General features: G+C 45.3%; 3 non-coding genes across 3 annotated transcripts; all 3 read right to left on the bottom strand.

Annotated features, from left to right (window-relative positions):
* Positions 1-6,612: 6,612 nt before the first annotated feature.
* trnal-uag (transfer RNA leucine (anticodon UAG)) lies at positions 6,613-6,694 on the bottom strand. Its single transcript has one exon. It is a non-coding gene; the product is annotated as a tRNA-Leu (tRNA).
* Positions 6,695-10,621: 3,927 nt separating this feature from the next.
* On the bottom strand, positions 10,622-10,703 carry trnal-uag (transfer RNA leucine (anticodon UAG)). Its single transcript has one exon. It is a non-coding gene; the product is annotated as a tRNA-Leu (tRNA).
* A 5,211-nt stretch (positions 10,704-15,914) lies between these two features.
* On the bottom strand, positions 15,915-15,996 carry trnal-uag (transfer RNA leucine (anticodon UAG)). The gene has a single exon. It is a non-coding gene; the product is annotated as a tRNA-Leu (tRNA).
* Between the last annotated feature and the right edge of the window lie 228 nt (positions 15,997-16,224).

The following is a 16,224-nucleotide window of genomic DNA, read 5'->3' on the forward strand; positions in this document are numbered from 1 at the left end:
CATGGGTGCGGAACTTGGCTATCAATTTCTGCTCGATGATTTTGCGTTGTCGTGTGTCTCGAAGGCCGCCTTGGAGTCCGCTTACCCGAAGGTCGGTGGCTGAATGTCCATGACTGCTGAAGTGTTCCCCGACTGGGAGGGAACTCTCCTGTCTGGCGATTGTTGCGTGGTATCCGTTCATCCGTTGTCGCAGCGTCTGCATGGTCTCGCCAATGTACCATGCTTTGGGGCATCCTTTCCTGCAACGTATGAGGTAGACAACGTTGGCCGAGTCACAGGAGTATGAACCATGCACCTGGTGGGTGGTGTCCTCTCGTGTGATGGTGGTATCTGTGTCGATGATCTGACATGTCTTGCAGAGGTTACCGTGGTAGGGTTGTGTGCTGTCGTGGACGCTGTTCTCCTGAAAGCTGGGTAATTTGTTGCGAACTATGGTCTGTTTGAGGTTGGGTAGCTGTTTAAAGGCGAGTAGTGGAGGTGTGGGGATGGCCATAGCGAGGTGCTCGTCGCCATTGATGACATGTTGCAGGCTGCGGAGAACATGGCGTAGTTTCTCCGCTCCGGGGAAGTACTGGAAGACGAAGGGTACTCTGTTGGTTGCGTCCCGTGTTAGTCTTCTGAGGAGGTCTATGCGATTTTTCGCTGTGGCCCGTCGGAAGTGTCGATCGATGAGTCGAGCGTCATATCCCGTTCTTACTAGGGCGTCTTTCAGCGTCTGTAGATGTCCTTCGCGTTCCTCCTCGTCTGAGCAGACCCTGTGTACTCGCAGGGCCTGTCCATAGGGGATGGCCTCTTTGACGTGGTTAGGGTGGAAGCTGGAAAAGTGGAGCATCGTGAGGTTGTCCGTGGGCGTGCAGTAGAGTGAGGTGCTGAGGTGCCCGTCTTTGATGGAGATTCGTGTGTCCAAGAAAGAAACTGATTCCGAGGAGTAGTCCATGGTGAGCTTGATGGTGGGATGGAACTTGTTGATGTTATTGTGCAGTCTCTTTAGTGATTCTTCGCCGTGGGTCCATAGAAAGAAAATGTCGTCGATGTATCTGGTGTATAGTGTTGGTTGGAGGTCTTGTGCAGTGAAGAAGTCCTGCTCGAACTTGTGCATGAAAATGTTGACGTATTGGGGTGCAAATTTGGTCCCCATGGCTGTTCCGTGTATTTGGGTAAAGAACTGGTGATCGAAGGTGAAGACATTGTGATCCAGGATGAAGCGGATGAGTTGTAGGATGCCGTCTGGCGATTGGCTGTTGTTGGTGTTGAGTATTGATGCTGTCGCAGCGATGCCGTCATCGTGGGGGATACTGGTGTATAGTGCCGAGACGTCCATCGTGGTGAGAAGTGTTCCTGGTTCAACTGGTCCGTGGGTACTGAGTTTTTGTAGGAAGTCTGTAGTGTCGCGACAGAAGCTGGGGGTTCCCTGTACGATGGGTTTCAGGATGCCCTCGATGTATCCAGAGAGGTTCTCACACAGGGTTACGTTGCCTGATACGACAGGACGTCCGGGTGTGTTGGCTTTGTGTATCTTTGGGAGGCAGCAGAAGTCTCCCACGCGGGGAGAACGTGCGATGAGAGCGCGTAGGATGCTTTGAAGGTCTGGATCGAAGGTCTTGATCAGTTTGTTGAGCTGGTGTGTGTGTTCTTTGGTCGGATCTGCGGGTAACCACCTGTAGTGTTCCTGGTTGAACAGCTGTCGGTATGCTTCTTTGCAATAGTCCGTTCTGTTCTGTATGACGATGGCTCCTCCTTTGTCCGCTGGTTTGATGACGATGTTGCGGTTGGTCTTGAGAGCGTTGATGGATTTGCGTTGTGCTCGGGTGAAATTCTGGACTGTCTTCTGAGTGCGGCTGATCAATCTGTCATTGACGCATTTCCTGACAGCTTGAGCATACATGTCAAGCTGAGGGCAGCGATCTTCCGGAGTCGTCCAGTTTGACTCTTTCCTCTGCTGTTCCGGATCGTTGATTGTCTCATTGGGTTCGCTGCTGAAATCTTGGGGTTTGTAGAAGTATTCCCAGAGCCTCATTCTCCTGATGAATTCCTCTGTGTCCGGCGCGAGACTCGTGGGGTCGATTTTGGTAGTGGGGCAGAAATTGAGCCCTCGGCTGAGAACTTCGATTTCGTCTGGTTGAAGGGTGTGGTCGGACAAATTGACGATAGACTTCCCTGTGGTTGCAACCGTGGTACCAGGGGAAGCTTGGTCGATGCTGGTGGTGATGCCGAGTTTCTCAAGTTTCCTGCTCTTGGTTTGCATGCAGGAAGCGTAGTTCTGTTGCCTTGTCTGTTTGGCGGTGTCTCGTCGCTGGTCTGCTGTGTCCTGAGCGCAGCTTGACAGTGTGGACTCTATCATGGTTGCGAGGTTGCTGCGTCTGTTGTTGAGCTGGTGTATGAGATGGTTGCGGAGTGTGCGAGAGGTACGAAGGCAGAGTCTCTCAGCGTAGTCTGTGTTGTATATCGACTTGAGTGGTTTCGTGATCTGTAGTCCTTTCGGGATCTTGTCTGCTTTCTTTCAGCTCTGTAGAAACTTGATGTCTGTGTCGATATGCGCAATCTTCTTGGAGATTCTCTCCACTTTTAGCCGGCAGTTTGTGGTGTCGATAGTGGCCACGATGGACTGCGGTGGACAAATGTGAGGAGATGCACAACACCCGGTTATAGTCCAACAAAGAAAGTCAAGGCTAAACCTTTACCAATTACTCGTTAGGCCTCAGCTGGAGTAGGTTGTTCAATTCTAGGCACCACCATTGAGGACGGATCAAATTGCTTTGGAGACGGTACAAAGGCAGTTTACCAGGATGATACCAGGGATGAGGGACTTCAGTTATGTGGAGAGATCGGAGAAGCTGTGATTGTTCTCCTTCGAGCAGAGAAGGTTAAGTGGAAACCTAATAGAGGCATTCAATATCATGAGGGGTTGTGATAGAGCAAGGAGGGCGAGACTGTTTCCTCTGGCAAGCGGGCCGGGGAACCAGAGGTCTTAGATTGAAAATAGTTGTCAAAAGGGGAATTGAGGAGAATTTCTTTCCACACAGAGGGTTCTTAAGAGATGGAACGCACTACCTGATAGGGCGGTGGAAGCAGATTGCACATGATCTTTCAAACGGGAATTGAACATTTATGTGAAGAGGACTAAATTGCAGAGCTATCGGGGTAAAGTGGGACTAAACTGGACTGAACTTTCGAAGAGCCAGCACAGGCACGACGTGCCGAATGGCCTCCTTCCGTGCTGTAAAATTCTAAGATTCTATGGTTCCACAAACCTAAAACTTCTCTCATCTAGAAGATGTCACCAGGCGGTGGCTATATTTTCCGTGTTTCCGTCCTTCTGAAGTGTGATCGAACCGTACCAGAAGTTTCCTTCAACGAGTAAGGAAGGAAGGTATCTGTGTAAATATCAGATATACACGTGGATGGTACCGTGTGAACCAGATACACTGCTCATTCCAGTTACTTGTTTAGCAGGAAACAGCGATCATTCTCTTCATCTGTACTTGCCTGAAGGAAAAGGAAACAAACTGAACTGCTCAGTTCTTTGTTATCGCTTCTTCTCCTGGTTTACGTCCACTCACCGAGAATGTGACGGAGAGATTGAGAGATTGCATTGGCTTTTTACTTTGTAATCTATTATCCTTTGTAATTATTGTAAGAGACGGGTCCAACCCAACTGTCATGTGCCTGACATTCTCATTGCTACTAAGATGTGCTATAAATGAGTTTCTCCGAATTGCACATTGCGGACAAAAGCTGACCACCGAAACTTGCTCACATACCAGCTTCGCATCGCATCTTTGGGTGGGAGGTGGGTTGCTGTTTGAAAGTAAAGAATCTTGTAAAATCAGCCCTCCAGAGCAGTAACCGCGAAATGTGTTCAGGACACTTTCTGTGAGAAACCTGTCTGCAGAACGAAAGAGGACTTCCGCACTGCAATTCTGGAACCCTTTCCTTGTTGGCTTCTCAACCGATACAAATACCGACCAGTGATATTTTGTTGCTTAAATTCACAAAGTGCTAAATATCACTAAGGAAACAAAAAGACACCGCTGGGAGTCGAACGCAGCATCGCATGTTTATGAAACAAGCGCTTTGACCAGCTGAATCACGGCGCAAAATCACGCTGCAAAACAAACACATCTTCGGACTGATACCTGTGAGCTGCCGAAGAGCAGAGACGGTTAATTTGAGGAATGCGGGTCCATTTTGAAGTCATCCATTTCTTTTGTCGATTTCTCTGTGTTTCCCGATACTGTCTGTGTCTCTCGCTGTGTTTTTCTTTGTGAGTCCATCTGTGAGTTGATTCTGATCTAATGCATGTGTTTGTGTTTGTGTTTGTTTCTTACGTGAAATAAATGAGGAGATCAAACAGTGCTCCCTTTAAGACTTGTAAACAATTTTACAACACCAAGTTATAGTCCAGCAATTTTATTTTAAATTCACAAGCTTTCGGAGGCTTCCTCCTTCCTCAGGTGAACGTTGTTGGAAATGGGGAATTTAAGACTGAGGAACTAAGAAACCAAACTTAATCGCAAGATATTGTTTGCTTTGATGCAGTAAATGAAATATGACACCTTGAATGATTTCGGTTCAGTTATGTGCAAAAAGAAACTGTGACCCGAAGATATTTAGAACACGTCGCCTTGTAAGTTGTTGCCAGAAACGTTACGTTTGCAACTCAAGGTGTGTTTAATTTCGACAGGGCATGTTTCGCTAGTTTCGTATTATTTAATTTGCGTTAAATGAATGAAATCGGAAATAATCGCAGCGACCATTACAACAGTCTAAACCATTCTAATATTAACGGTAACAGAAGATGTTGAGAACAGTATCGAATATTCTGCAGGATAATGAATATAATCAGAAGGAATAGTCGCCAATAATTCCAATAGGGAATTCAACAGAAACCTCTTTACCCAGAGAGTGGTTCGAATGTGGGACGTGCTGAGAAAAGGAAAGATGAAGAAAATAATACAGATGCATTGAAGAGGAAGCCAGATAAGCCCATGAGGGAGACAGGAATAGAAGGGTATCCTGATATGTTTAGATGAAGTAGGGAGGGAGGAGGCTCGTGTGGAGCATAAACGCCGGCAGACACCAGTTGGGCCGAATGGCCTGCTTCTGTGTTCTTGTTTCGATGAAACTCGATGAATATTTTTTGGTGTTCTGCTCCCACATGACGCTGAGAGCCACAGTCACTACTTCCTTCCCGCCCAGTGCAGAAACCTTGGGCGGGAGGTTAGGCCGTTGGACTCGACACTCACTGCGGTTTTCCTCGCTCAGGTTGTCGCCTTGATTGCAGAGCATTCTCTCAACAATCTAAGTTTCTGCTTTGAATTTGAATCCTCTCCCTGTGAAGAACATGATTCAAAAAACGGCTAGAATTCGTTCGGCTGCGTTTGGTTAAAAAATCCCGTTTATATGTTGATGCACAAGCTTGTTGCAGTTAATTGGAAACATGAATAATATTTCAGCGTAAATCGGATTTCGTGGCAGTTATTAATTAGAAATATTTCTGTCTTCTTCAATGTTTTTTTATGAATTGGAGATTATTGATTAAAACTGTCCGCTTTATGCGGTACTTGGACACTGGGCCTCTCGCATTTCAATCAGTGCAAGTCCCTATGCTGGCGACTCATGCAACTTTATTAGAATCATTAAATTGTTGGGATTGGAACCCACGCCGACAGGGAAGATTGCGACATGAGCTCAGCACCTTACACCCTGTAGGCCATTCTGACCCCTGGAGCTGTTACACTGAAGCCCAGAGAACACGCAAAAATGAGCCTCATCATCTGCTTCACACAAAATTCAATCTGCTGGACGTCCAGCTCTGCCAGACTGCATGTTCTTTCATACAGGTTTCCAACTGGACAAAACACTCTTCTGCCGTGCGAGCATTGGTGCTTCAGAGGTAATATTGTTGCTTGTAGTAATTCTATTCCTGTAACAGTAGATCCTGAAGTGCAGGGTGGAAAGTATCGTGTCTGAGTGGTCTAAGGCGCTGTTTTAAAGCTCCAGATAAATCCCACATTTTGTAGATGGATCAAAATCATAGCCTATGGTTCCAAAACCACAGCCTCCCTCCTGTAAACAAGTAATGCTGAAGCGCTGCTTTTAACCTCTCATCTGCTATTGGAACACGATAGGCCGGAGGAACCTCATGGCAACACCAATAAGGAGATGTCATTGGAAGAAGACCAATTGTTCCTTCAACTCCGTTCGAATTGTTCACAAGCAAAACGATTGTTTGTTCCAAGTGGGAATCGAACTCACAATCTCGGCATTCCCCGAACCTTTACTGACATACAAATACCGCGTATTGACATGTCCCACTCTGCTGGAAGAGATGCGGACATGAGCCGCACTTACCTATGAAAACGTGTCTTGTCCCCTTGATGAAACGAATCCTGGATTAGAGCTAAATTCTCTCTGGGTACATGATATAGAATCGCAACGCTGCAAAAATTTGAAAGCGGCACGGACACGATGGGCCGAATGGTCCACCTTTGTGCAGCAACTGTCCATGATTCTCATTGCTGCACTTTTCGCTTCTTTTGCATTCTCCGCTGGACCACACTCCACCATAATTTTCTGTGAATACGTCAAAACAAACATTGCGACTAACACTGACAGCAGTGGGATTCGAACCCACGTCCCCGCAGAGACTGGAGCCTAAATCCAGCGCCTTAGACCGCTCGGCCATGCTGCCACGAACAACGCTCATCATTACTGAAACACGAGGCTAGTGATTGAAATCCGGCTTTCTTGCTCTTTATCATTTGGGTGCAGTGCTTTTGAATTGTGCAGGAAGGAAATTAAAGGGCTTTCTGAACCCATCCTGCATTTAACACTTGATCAAAAAACTTGTCATCGAGCTCCACGTTGATAAACATAGAAAATTGAGGACAGGAGAAGACTATTCAGCCCCTCGAACCTGCTGCGCTATTTAATTCGATCAGGGGTGATCTGTGCATCAACTCTATTTCCCCGACTGTGACACATATTCCTTGACACACTTTCGTGGAAAAATCCATCGATGTCAGTCTTCAAAATATGAATTGACCCAACATCTGCAGCCTTTTGTTGAAATGAGTTCCAGATTTCTACGATATTTTCTGTGATAAAGTGCTTCCTGATTGATCAGCTGAATGGTTTTGCTCTACTTTTCAGATTAAGCCCCCTCATTCTGGATTCTCCCAACAGAGAAAGCTGCCGAAACCCGAGATTGAACTATAAACCTGTAAATCTTCTGAGAAGGTATCAGGGAGTTTAATGGCTTCTTCGTGGTGATCCGGTCGGGCAAGGGGATCTGCTATAGGGGGAACGGATTGTGAGAGGGTGTCAGAGAATGTGAGGGGTCTCCGGGCATATCAATGCGTAAGTGGCACTCAGTGTATCAGAGAACGTAAAGGGCGCTGACAAGGTATCAAAGAGGATCATGGACTCTCTGAGGGGATCGGAGAAGGTAAGAGACAGAGCGTATCAGAGAAGTCAATGAGCTCAGGGAGAATTAAAGAGGGTAAGGGGCGTTCAGGAGGTATCAGAGAGGCTCATGGATCCAGAGTTGTCATCTTCTAAACATTACATTTCTTAATATTTAATAACAGCAAAAAATGAATCCGAATTGAACAGATAATCTGCCGTGTCCCACGTGCAGGGAATGAAAAGGTAGAATCGGGACGGCACTGGATGTTTGCCAGTGCTCACGGTTTTCTTTCACACAGCTCATTGTTTATCCGTTTAAAAAACTGGATTTCATTAATTGAAGATAAGAGGTTGCACCTGCAACTCTTTGTGAGCAATAAAATATGAACCACCCAACGTGGGGCTTTAACCCGCGACCCTGAAATTAAGAGTCTCACACGCGAACGACGAGAGATAGCCGGGACCACTGGCAACATTTGTTGCCTCCTCTGGCAGGAAGGGAGCAATTGGTTTGGCTTCATTGGGTCAATTTGTCCAACAATCCGAGGAGAGTTCCTTCTGAAGACCCGATTTTTCAATCTGGAGTCTGTCTGTATTTTTAACTTGTCATACAGCCCCGCGTTGAGCAATATGGGAACATCGGGACAGGAGAAGACCATTCAGCCCCTCGAACCTGCTGCGCTATTCAATTTGATCTTGGGTGATCTGTCCCTCATCTCTGCCCTGTGATATTATGTTGGTTAAATTCACAAAGTGACAAATATCACGAAGGAAACAAAAAGGCACCGCTGGAAATCGACCCCAAGATCTACCTATTTACTAGATAGTGTAGATAGTGTGCTTTGAAGAGCTAAACCAAGGCGCCAAATCACAATACTAAAATACCACATCTCACTGATATCTGTCAGCTTCGTTTGAGCAGAGAAGGTGAGTTTGAGGAGTGTGGGGCCATTTTGTACTCATCCATTTCTTGTGTCTGTTTCTCTGTGTTTCCCGATACTGTCTGTGTCTCTCGCTGTGTTTTTCTTTGTTTGTCCATCTGTGAGTTGATTCTGATTTAATGCATGTCCTTGTGTTTGTGTTTGTTTCTTACGTGAAATAAATGAGGAAATCAGACAATTCTCCCTTTGACACTGCAGCTCCCTAAGCAGCCAAACTTAATGGCAAGATATTGTTTATTTTTAAGCATTATAAAGCTGCCATCTTGAATGATTTAGGTTCAGTTCTGTTCAAAAAGAAACTGTGACCACAACGTGTTTCAAACACATCGTTTTATAAGTTGTTGCCAGACACGTTCCGATTGCACCTCAAGGAGTGTCTCGGCAGGAAATGATTCGCTAGTTTAGTATTATTCAATTTGCATGAAATTAATGAATCGGAAATAATCGCTGCAACCATTACAATAGTATAAACCCTCCAACATTAACAGGAACAGAAGATGCTGAGAACAGTCTCGAATATTCTGCAGGATAATGAATATGAACAGAAGGAATAGTCGCTAATAGACTGGTTAGAATGTGGAATGCGCTACCACAAGGAACAGTTGAGGCAAATAGTCGAGATGCATTGAAGAGGAAGCCAGATAAGCCCATGAGGGAGAAAGTAATAGAAGGGTATCCTGATAGGGTGAGATAAAGTAGGGAGGGTGGAGGCTCGGGTGGAGCTTAAACGCCGGCACAGACCAGTTGGGCCGAATGGCCTGTTTCTGTGCTGCAGTTTCGATGTAATTCGATGAATATTATTTGGTGGTCTGCTCCCACGTGACGCTGATCAGCCTCAGCCTCGACTTCCTTCCCACCGACTGCAGAAACCTTGGGCGGGAGGTTCCACCGTTGGACTCGACACTCACTGCGGTTTTCCCCGCTCAGGTTCCCTTCTTGTTTGCAGCGCATTCTCTCAACAATCTGAGTGTCTCCTGTGAATTTGAATCCTCTCCCCGTGAAGAACAGGAGACAAAAAACGGCTACAATTCATTTTACTTCGTTTCGTAAAAATCTTTCATTTATATTTTGATGCAACGCTTGTTGCTGTTTGTTGGAATCATGAATAATATTTCAGCGTAAATCAGATGTTGTTGCAGTCATTAATTCAAAATATTTCTGTTTTCTTCAACGTTTATATGAATTGGAGATTTTTGACTGAAGATGCCCGCTTTATCCGGGACTTTGACCATTGACTTATCGCATTTCAATCAGTGCAAGTCCCTGAACAAGCGACTCATGCTACTTTATTAGAATAATGAAATTATTGGGATTGGAGCCCACGCCTCCAGGGAAGATTGCGACCTGAACCCAGCACCTTACACCCGTGAGGCCATTTTGACCCCTGGAGCTGTTACACGAAAGTCCAGAGAACTCACAAGAAGGAGCCTCATCATCTGCTTCGCGCAAAATTCAATCTGCTGGACGCCTAGCTCTGCCAGACTGCATGTTCTTTCATATAGGTTTCCAATTGGACAAAACACTCTTCTGCCGTGCGAACATTGGTGCTTCAGAGGTACTATTCTTGCTTGTAGTAATTCTGTTCCTGTAACAGTAGATGCTGAAGTGCAGGATGGAAAGTATCGTGTCTGAGTGGTCTCAGGCGCTGGTTTCAAGCTCCAGATAAATCCCACATTTTGTGGATGGATCAAAGTCAAAGCCTCTGGCTCCAAAACCACAGCCTCCCTCCAGTAAACAAGTAATGCTGAAGCGCTGCTTTCAACCTCTCATCTGCTATTGGAACACGTTAGGCCGGAGAAACCACATGGCAACACCAATGAGGAGATGCAGTTTGAAGAACACCAATTGTTCCTTCAACTCCGTTCGAATTATTCACAAGCAAAACGATGATTTTTCCACGTGGGAATCGAACACACAATCTCGACATTCCCCGAACCTTAACTCGTACACCAATACCGTGTATTTACCTGTCCCACTCTGGTGGAAAGAATGCAAACATGATCCGCACTTACCTATGAAAACATGTCTTGCCCCCTTGTTGAAACGAATTCTGGATTAGAGCTAAAGTCTCTCCGGGTACATGGTATCAAATCGCACCGCTGCAAAAATTTGAAAGCGGCACGGACACGATGGGCCGAATGGTCCACCTTTGTGCAGCAACTCTCCATGATCCTCATTGCTGTACTTTTCGCTTCTTTTGCATTCTCCGCTGGACGACACTGCACCATGATTTTCTGTGAATTCGTCAAAATAAACATTGCTGCTAACCCTGACAGCAGTGGGATTCGAACCCACGTCCCCGCAGAGATTGGAGCCTAAATCCAGCGCCTTAGACCGCTCGGCCATGCTGCCACAAAATTGCCCCATCATTAATGAAACATGAGGCTAGTGATTGAAATCCGGCTTTCTTGCTCTTTATCATCTGGGTCCAGTGCTTTTGAATTGTGCAAGAAGGAAATTAAAGGGCTGTCTGAGCCCTTCCTGCATTTAACACTTGATCAAAAAACTTGTCATCGAGCCCGACGTTGATAAATGTCGAAAATTGGGGACAGGAGAAGACTATTCAGCTCCTCGAACCTGCTGCGCCATTTAATTCGATCAGGGGTGATCTGTGCATCAACTCTATTTCCCCGACTGTGACACATATCCCTTGACACACTTTCGTGGAAAAATCCATCCATCTCAGTCTTCAAAATATGAATTGACCCAACATCTGCAGCCTTTTGTTGAAATGAGTTCCAGATTTCTACGATATTTTCTGTGATAAAGTGCTTCCTGATTGATCAGCTGAATGGTTTTGCTCTACTTTTCAGATTAAGCCCCCTCATTCTGGATTCTCCCAACAGAGAAAGCTGCCGAAACCCGAGATTGAACTATAAACCTATAAATCTTCTGAGAAGTTATCAGTGAGTTTAATGGCTTCTTCGTGGTGATCCGGTCGGGCAAGGGGATCTGATATAGGGGGAACGGATTGTCAGAGGGTGTCAGAGAATGTAAGGGGTCTCCGGGCATATCAATGCGTAAGTGGCACTCAGTGTATCAGAGAACGTGAAGGGCGCTGACAAGGTATCAAAGAGGATAATTGACTCTCTGTGTGGATCGGAGAAGGGAAGAGACAGAGCGTATCAGAGAAGTCAATGAGCTCAGGGAGAATTAAAGAGGGAGAGGCGCGTTCAGGAGGTATCAGAGAGGCTCATGGATCCAGAGTTGTCATCTTCTAAACATTACATTTCTTAATATTTAATAACAGCAAAAAAAAGAACAGATAATCTTCCGTGTCCCAGGTGCAGGGAACGAAAAGGTCGAATCAGGACGGGACTGGATGTTTGCCAGTGCTCACGGTTTTCTTTCACACAGCTCATTGTTGTGTCCGTTCATCTTACTGCATTTCATTAATTGAAGATAAGAGGTTGCACCTGGAACCCTTTGTGAGCAATAAAATGTGAACCACCCAACGTGGGTCTCAAACCCACGACACTGAAATTCAGAGTCTTATACTTTATCGACTGAGATAGCCAGGCCCACTGGCAACATCCCCTTCAAGCAATAAGGGAGCAATTGGTTTTGCTTGATTGGGTCAAGTTTTCCATCAATCCGAGGGGGGTTCCTTCTGAACACCCGATTTTCAATCTGGAGTCAGTCTGATGTTTTTTTTTACCTGTCATACAGCCCCGCGTTGAGCAGTACGGGAACATCGGGACAGGAGAAGACCTTTCGGCCCATCGGACCTGCTGCGCTGTTCAATTTGATCATGGGCGATCTGTACCTCAACTCCGCCCTGTGATATTTTGTTGCTTAAATTCGCAAAAGTTGTCAATATCACTAAGAAAACAAAAAGGCACCGCTGGCAATCGAACCTAGGATTTTCTGTTTACTGAACAGGCGCTTTGACCAGCTAAATCACAGCGCCGAATCACATTACTACAGTATCACATCTTCTCACTGATGTCTGTCAGCTTCCTTTGAGCAGAGACGGTGAGTTTGAGGAGTGTGGGACCATTTTGTACTCATCCATTTCTTTTGTTTGCTTCTCTGTGTTTCCCGATACTGTCTGTGTCTCTCGCTGTGATTTTCATTGTGTGTCCATCTGTGAGTTGATTCTGATCTAATGCATGTGTTTGTGTTTGTTTCTTCCGTGAAATAAATGAGGAGATCAGACAATTCTCCCTTTGACACTGAGGAACTAATCAGCCAAACTTAAAAGCAAGATATTGTTTATTTTGATACAGTAAATAAAATGCCATCTTAAATGATTTCGGTTCAGTTATGTGCAAAAATAAACTGTGACGCCAACGTCTTTCAAACACGTTGCTTTATAAGTTGTTATCAGACACGTTACGATTGAAACTCAAGGTGTGTTTAATCTCGGCAGGGAATGATTCATTAGTTTAGTATTGTTCAATTTGCATGAAATTTATGAAATCGGAAATAATCGCAGTGACCATTACAATATTTTAAACCCCTCCAATATTATGTTCAGAACAGTGTCGAATATTTTGCAGGATAATAAATAGAAACAGAAAGAATAGTCGCCAATAATTCCAATAGGGAATTCAACAGAATCCTCTTTACTCAGGGACTGGTTTGAATGTGGAACTCGCTACCACAAGGAATAGCTGAGGCCAATAGTATGGATGCATTGAAGAGGAAGCGAGATAAGCACATGAGGGAGAAAGTAATAGAAGGGTATCGTGATTGGGTGCGATAAAGTAGGGAGGGTGGAGGCTCGTGCGGAGCATAAACGCCGGCAGAGATCAAATGCCCGAATCGCCTGATTCTGTGCTGTAGTTTCGATGTAACGCGATGAATATTATTTGGTGTTTTGCCCCCACGTGACGCACATCAACCTCAGCCACGACTTCCATCCCACCGACTGCTGAAACCTTGGGCGGGAGGTTAAGCTTTTGGACTCGACACTCACTGCGGTTTTCCCCGCTCAGATTCCTGTCTCCTGTGAATTTGAATCCTCTCCCTGTGAAAAACGGCTAGAATTTAGTCCACTGCGTTTCGTAAAAACTCTCATTTATATTTTGATACAAAGCTTGTTGCTGTTAGTTGGAAACATGAGCAATAATTCAGCGTAAATCCGATTTTGTGGCAGTTATTAATTCAAAATATTTCTGTCTTTTTCAACGTTTGTATGAATTGGTGATTTTTGACTAAAAATTCCCGCTTTTACCGGGAAATGGACCCTGGACTTTTCGCTTTTAAATGCGAAAGCAAGTAACTTCGTTAGAATCAGAGAATTATTGCGATTGAAACCCGCACCTCTAGGGAAGTTTGCGACCTGAACTCAGCACCTTACACCCGTTAGGCCATTCTGACCCCCGGAGCTGTAACACTAAAGTCCAAAGAACTCTCAAGATGGATCCTCATCATCTGCTTCGCGCAAAATTCAATCGGCTGGACGTCCAGCTCTGCCAGACTGCATGTTCTTTCATACACGTTTCCAACTGGACAAAATACTCTTCTGCCGTGCGAGCCTTGGTGCTTCACAGGTACTATTCTTGCTTGCAGTAATTCTATTCCTGTAACAGTGGATCCTGAAGTGCACGATGGAAAGTATCGTGTCTGAATGGTCTGGGGCGGTCTTTCACAGCTCCAGGTAAATCCCACATTTTGTAGGTGGATCAAAATCATAGCCTGTGGCCCCAAAACCACAGCCTCCCTCCTGCAAACAAGTAATGCTGAAGCGCTACTTTAAATCTCTCATCCACTCGGAACATAAGAACATAAGAAATAGGAGGAGGAGTAGGCCAATCGGCCCCTCGAGCCTGCTCCACCATTCAATAAGATCATGGCTATTCTGATCCTAACCTCAAATCTAAATTCATGTCCAATTTCCTGCCCGCTTCCCGTAACCCCTAATTCCCTTTACTTCTCGGAAACTGTCTATTTCTGTTTTAAATTTATTTTACGATGTAGCTTCCACAGCTTCCTGGGGCAGCAAATTCCACAGACCAAATACCCTCTGAGTGAAGAAGTTTCTCCTCATCTCAGTTTTGAAAAAGCAGCCCCTTATTCTAAGGTTATGCCCCCTCGTTCTAGTTTCACACATCCTTGGGAACATCCTTACCGCATCCACCCGACCAAGCCCCATCACAATCTTATATGTTTCAATAAGATCGCCTCTCATTCTTCTGAACTCCAATGAGTAGAGTCCTAATCTACTCAACCTCTCCTCATATGTCCACCCCCTCATCCCCGGGATTAACCGAGTGAACCTTCGTTGTACCGCCTCGAGAGCAAGTATGTATTTTCTTAAGTATGGAGACCAAAACGGTATGCAGTATTCCAGGTGCGGTCTCACCAATACCTTATATAACTTCAGCAATACCTCCCTGTTTTTATATTCTATCCCCCGAGCAATAAAAGCTAACATTCCGTTGGCCTTCTTGATCACCTGCTGCACCTGCATAATAACTTTTTGATATTCTTGCACTAGGACCGCCAGATCCCTTTGTATTGCAGCACTGTCCAGTTTCTCACCATTAAGATCATAACTTGCTCTCTGAAATTTTCCTGCCAAAGTGCATAACCTTACATTTTCAAATATTGTATTGCATCTGCCAAATCTCCGCCCAGTCACCCAGCCTATCTATATCCCCTTGCAGGTTGTTATGTCCTCCTCACTCTCTACTTTCCCTCCCTTCGTTTTATCATCTGCAAACTTTGATATGTTACACGGTCCCCGCCTCCAAATCGTTTATATAGATTGTAAAGTGTTGGGGATCCAGCACCGACCCCTGCGGAACACCACTGACTACTGGTTGCCAGTCCGAGAATGAACCATTTATCCCAACTCTCTGCTTCCTGTTAAATAACCAATCCTCCACCCATGCCAGAATATTACCCCCAATCCAGTGACTCTTTATCTTGAGCAATAATCTTTTATGTGGCACCTTGTCGAATGTCTTCTGGAAGTCAAAATACACTACGTCCACTGGTTCCCCTTTATCCACCCTGTACGTTATGTCCTCAAAGAACTCAAGCAAATTTGTCAGACATGACTTCCCCTTCGTAAAGCCATGCTGACTTTGTCCTATTAAATTAAGTTTATGAACACGATTGGTACAAAATATGTCGGAGGAACCTCATGACATCACCAGTAAGGAGATGTAGTTTGAAAAACACCAATTGTACCTTCAACTCCGTTCGAATTGTTCAAAAACAAAACGATTGCTTGTCCCAAGTGGGAATCGAACTTACAATCTCGGTATTCCCCGAGCCTATCCTGACCAAAAAATACCGCATATTTACCTTTTCCACTCTGCTGAAAAGGATGCAAACGTGAGCGGCCCTGACCGATGAAAACGTGTCTTGTCCCCTTGATGAAACTAATCCTGGAATAAAGCTCCAGTCTCTTCGGGTACATGGTATGGAATCCCACCGCTGCAAGAATTTGAAAGCGGCACGGACACGATGGCCCGAATGGTCTCCCTTTGTGCAGTAACAGTCCATGATTCTCTATGCTGCACATGCAGTTTCTTTGAAATCCGACGCTGGAACACACTCCACCATGATTTTCTCTGAATATGTCAAAACATAAATTGCGGAAAATCCTGGCAGCAGTGGGATTCGAACCCACGTCCCCGCAGAGACTGGAGCCTAAATCCAGCGCCTTAGACCGCCCGGCCATGCTACCACACAACACGGTCATCATTACTGAATCATAAGGCTAGTGATTGAAATCCGGCTTTCTTGCTCTTTATCATCGGGGTCCAGTGCTTTTGAATTGTGCAAGAAGGAAATTAAAGGTCTTTCTGAGCGCTGACTGCATTTATCACTTGGTGAAAAAATCTTGTCCTCGAGCCCCACGTTGATAAATGTAGAAAATTGAGGACAGGAGAAGACTATTCAGCCCCTCGAACCT

This window comes from Heptranchias perlo, chromosome 20 (genome assembly GCF_035084215.1).
Source record: "Heptranchias perlo isolate sHepPer1 chromosome 20, sHepPer1.hap1, whole genome shotgun sequence".
NCBI classification, from domain to species: Eukaryota; Metazoa; Chordata; class Chondrichthyes; order Hexanchiformes; family Hexanchidae; genus Heptranchias; species Heptranchias perlo.